At 54.2% G+C, this 5000-nt stretch overlaps 1 non-coding gene across 1 annotated transcript in view; it reads right to left on the reverse strand.

Annotated features, from left to right (window-relative positions):
* LOC124771352 overlaps positions 1 to 1105 on the reverse strand; it is a 1909-nt gene extending 804 nt beyond the window's left edge. Inside the window, exon 1 of the ribosomal RNA XR_007013368.1 lies at positions 1 to 1105. This exon is cut by the window's left edge and continues 804 nt beyond it. This is a non-coding gene — a ribosomal RNA (small subunit ribosomal RNA).
* Positions 1106 to 5000: the final 3895 nt, after the last annotated feature.

Consider the following 5000-nt stretch of genomic DNA (forward strand, 5'->3'; position numbering starts at 1 on the left):
GGTATCTGATCGCCTTCGAACCTCTAACTTTCGTTCTTGATTAATGAAAACATACTTGGCAAATGCTTTCGCTTCTGTTCGTCTTGCGACGATCCAAGAATTTCACCTCTAACGTCGCAATACGAATGCCCCCGCCTGTCCCTATTAATCATTACCTCGGGTTCCGAAAACCAACAAAATAGAACCGAGGTCCTATTCCATTATTCCATGCACACAGTATTCAGGCGGGCTTGCCTGCTTTAAGCACTCTAATTTGTTCAAAGTAAACGTGCCGGCCCACCGAGACACTCAATAAAGAGCACCCTGGTAGGATTTCAACGGGGTCCGCCTCGGGACGCACGAGCACGCACGGGGCGGTCGCACGCCTTCGGCTCGCCCCACCGGCAGGACGTCCCACGATACATGCCAGTTAAACACCGACGGGCGGTGAACCAACAGCGTGGGACACAAATCCAACTACGAGCTTTTTAACCGCAACAACTTTAATATACGCTATTGGAGCTGGAATTACCGCGGCTGCTGGCACCAGACTTGCCCTCCAATAGATACTCGTTAAAGGATTTAAAGTGTACTCATTCCGATTACGGGGCCTCGGATGAGTCCCGTATCGTTATTTTTCGTCACTACCTCCCCGTGCCGGGAGTGGGTAATTTGCGCGCCTGCTGCCTTCCTTGGATGTGGTAGCCGTTTCTCAGGCTCCCTCTCCGGAATCGAACCCTGATTCCCCGTTACCCGTTACAACCATGGTAGGCGCAGAACCTACCATCGACAGTTGATAAGGCAGACATTTGAAAGATGCGTCGCCGGTACGAGGACCGTGCGATCAGCCCAAAGTTATTCAGAGTCACCAAGGCAAACGGACCGGACGAGCCGACCGATTGGTTTTGATCTAATAAAAGCGTCCCTTCCATCTCTGGTCGGGACTCTGTTTGCATGTATTAGCTCTAGAATTACCACAGTTATCCAAGTAACGTGGGTACGATCTAAGGAACCATAACTGATTTAATGAGCCATTCGCGGTTTCACCTTAATGCGGCTTGTACTGAGACATGCATGGCTTAATCTTTGAGACAAGCATATGACAACTGGCAGGATCAACCAGGGAGCTGCGTCAACTAGAGCTGAGCAGCCGGCCGCCCGGGAGTGTGTCCCGGGGGCCCGCGCGAACACGCAAGCGTCCGCTCAATCATTCTGCAAACAGGAGGAGGCTGAGCTCCCCTGCACAATACACCTCGAAACCCTCTCAGGTCCCGGCGGCGCGCAGCGCCGTCCCAAGTACTTGGTCGGGTTCGAGAGAGGCGCAATCGCCCGGAGTTAGGCGAGTAGACGCTTTCGGTGCGACCACCCGTGCTCCCAACTGAGCTTGTCGCTGCCGACAGAGGCCCGGGAGCGTGCTGTCGTGGCATTGCCGGCGGGAGACAACACGCGCCACCTACGGTGACCGGCAGCTCCAACGCCAGCGCCACAGAAGGACAAAAGCCCCACTTGGGTGCCGAAGCGAACTCTCCCAGCACAGCGCACGCGCCAACACATCCGCACAGCTGCGATACAAACCACCAGCGAGAACCGCTGGGGCGACCGAGCAGCAGACGGCGTCGCGGCGCCGAGCGCCGGGCGGCGGCGCATCCTCAACGCACACAGTCCTCAATCGGACCAGCACACTGAAGATGTCCACCGCGCTTCGCACCGGGCCCGCGAGGACCTACTTTGGCCGCACGGCGCCGCGCGCAGGGTGCGCCGGCGCGCAGCTGCGACGCCTGCCGCGTCCGTCGGCCGGCGCGCCTGCCACTGGCCGCCCCCACCAGCCGGCTGTAGCGCGTGCGCCCACGCACCGCGCGGCCAGCACGCCGGGAGGCGCCCCCTCACCGGCCGGGGACGGTCCCACCCAGCCACCGCCGCGTATCGCTTCACACCCAGATGCCGTTCAGTTTCGTCGGCATGGTGGGTATCGCTGGAACAACCGGTTAGTACCTCAACCTATTGTCGCCATCACCGATTCACCCCTAGCGAGAACAACCGCACCACAACAGGTTACCATTTGTTCATTTGCGTAACTTCACCAGAAAACGCAGGCGTCCATCGCCATTTGCAACTTCCACGATTATTGCATGCCTGTGTCAGGTGTCACGCCACACTACGTCTGCCCACATACACGCAACAAAATGTGCACGCCTAGACAATACGTGGAAGGTGGCCCCCGTACGTATGCGATGTCCATTGCTCGAACGACTGTCAACCGGCCTCTGTAGCATGTCGCAGATATGGAACGCGGTGCACCATGCCATCACGGTGTGTGAGGAGAGACGACTAGGTCCGAATACATCAACAGACAGCTCATGCTGATCGCCATCCACGGCGTCCGTTCCTCCCACACGTCTCTATGGCGTACCACACTGCAATCCAGCTCTCATAGGGAGACGACACGTAGCTGCGTGCACAATATTTGCACTGTATGGTCCGCCGTTTTTGGGCGCAGTCGTTGTACGGTCACACATGTGCCACGATGTATCATTCAGTACATAAGGACGAATGTGCAGTACAGATTGTGGTTTACGCGTACGACATTAGCGGACAGTTGACACAGGCCGCACCACAACGTAGCCTGAGTACGTCGCATGCGGAGGGCATTGAACATGCAAAGTTCTCACCAACCAGCTTGCGAAGGCAGGGGGCAAGGTGGGGACGTGGGGAGGGGCGGCATGTACGTCCTGCTGCCATCCACATTACAGTGTACAGCAGGAGCATGTGGAAAGTGAGCAAGACTTGCAAGGTGTTTAACATGAAGCGATACACAGGGGAGCGGGGAGTGCGAGTAGCGAACTATATTGCGAGGGTTGCGGGTGGGCAACACTACACTAATTGAACGAGTCGTATAACAATTACAGAGCAGGTTTAGGCGACAACGTGGGTTACGTTAGGCGACAACGTGGGTTACGTTAGGGGACAACGTGGGTTACGTTAGGGCACAACGTGGGTTAGGTTAAGGCACAACGTGGGTTAGGTTAAGGCACAACGTGGGTTAGGTTAAGGCACGACGTGGGTTAGGTTAAGGCACGACGTGGGTTAGGTTAAGGCACGACGTGGGTTAGGTTAAGGCACGACGTGGGTTAGGTTAAGGCACGACGTGGGTTAGGTTAAGGCACGACGTGGGTTAGGTTAAGGCACGACGTGGGTTAGGTTAAGGCACGACGTGGGTTAGGTTAAGGCACGACGTGGGTTAGGTTAAGGCACGACGTGGGTTAGGTTAAGGCACGACGTGGGTTAGGTTAAGGCACGACGTGGGTTAGGTTAAGGCACGACGTGGGTTAGGTTAAGGCACGACGTGGGTTAGGTTAAGGCACGACGTGGGTTAGGTTAAGGCACGACGTGGGTTAGGTTAAGGCACGACGTGGGTTAGGTTAAGGCACGACGTGGGTTAGGTTAAGGCACGACGTGGGTTAGGTTAAGGCACGACGTGGGTTAGGTTAAGGCACGACGTGGGTTAGGTTAAGGCACGACGTGGGTTAGGTTAAGGCACGACGTGGGTTAGGTTAAGGCACGACGTGGGTTAGGTTAAGGCACGACATGGGTTAGGTTAAGGCACGACATGGGTTAGGTTAAGGCACGACATGGGTTAGGTTAAGGCACAACATGGGTTAGGTTAAGGCACAACATGGGTTAGGTTAAGGCACAACATGGGTTAGGTTAAGGCACAACATGGGTTAGGTTAAGGCACAACATAGGTTAGGTTAAGGCACAACATAGGTTAGGTTAAGGCACAACATAGGTTAGGTTAAGGCACAACATAGGTTAGGTTAAGGCACAACATAGGTTAGGTTAAGGCACAACATAGGTTAGGTTAAGGCACAACATAGGTTAGGTTAAGGCACAACATAGGTTAGGTTAAGGCACAACATAGGTTAGGTTAAGGCACAACATAGGTTAGGTTAAGGCACAACATAGGTTAGGTTAAGGTACAACATAGGTTAGGTTAAGGTACAACATAGGTTAGGTTAGGTTAGGTTACACGTTGTTGTAAGGAAAGGTGTAGGGGGGGGCGGGGGCGGCAGGTTCGTTGATAGTGATTATAGTAAGTGAATGCTTGTGACATGATCAGATTTGTCACGTCAGGATGCACCTTTGGCTTATTAGAGGCGGCGCTCCAATTCTATGCTTGTGTCAGACCTGTGTCTTTGACTCATGTCATTGTTTGTGCGCTGTGACAGGAGGTACTATTGTGATGTTGGGTGCACCGTTGTATAGGACATGTGTGGGTGTTGGTGCCTGATCTGCGCAATGGTGGATGTCGAAAGGGTGGGATATTGTATTTTCCGCATGGACCTCCTGGTCTGGTTGTGATAGTGTGGATTGTGTAATGTGGCGGAGAGGATGCACTGGATGTTGTTCCATGCTGGTGCTTACATATTGTATGTGCGCCCGTTAGAAGCAGAGAGTGGTGCGTGATCAGAGTGGCTGGCTGACGTGTGGTTCCCATTGTGGGCAGACTCTTTCAGCATGTATACGGACAGTTGTATATATATTCTGTAGTTTGATGGCTCTGCATTGATTACTAATCAGCGCCGTGTGTACGGGTAATCTGGTTCCAGTCCAAAATGTTCCATCTGTGTACATTAGTGACAAAGACTCCCCTCATGCAGTGGGGCTCGGTCTGTTATAACTCTTCCGCGTAATATATTTGCCCCACGTTTTTGCGACTGCGAGTGCGAGTGCAACGCGCATGGGGACCGACATGCTGATGGCTCGGTATCGGACGCCGTACAGTGAGCAACGCGATCGCGTCTCTCGCTCGTAAGTGGTACAGGTCGCGGCTCATGTATAGGGACAGCGGGAATGTCGCATATTGGCAATAACTCTTCATGAAACGCACGTTATAGGGGTGGATTGCACTTTACGAGTGCGGGAAACGTCCGCCGTTCATCCGCTGGAGGTGCGCGTTTGGCGGTTGGGGTGGTGCACGAACGGGTGCGGGTGGAGTCATTGCCGGTCCACGGCTTCGTGCG

The sequence above is a fragment of the Schistocerca piceifrons genome, unplaced genomic scaffold (genome assembly GCF_021461385.2).
Source record: "Schistocerca piceifrons isolate TAMUIC-IGC-003096 unplaced genomic scaffold, iqSchPice1.1 HiC_scaffold_936, whole genome shotgun sequence".
In the NCBI taxonomy this organism is placed as follows: Eukaryota; Metazoa; Arthropoda; class Insecta; order Orthoptera; family Acrididae; genus Schistocerca; species Schistocerca piceifrons.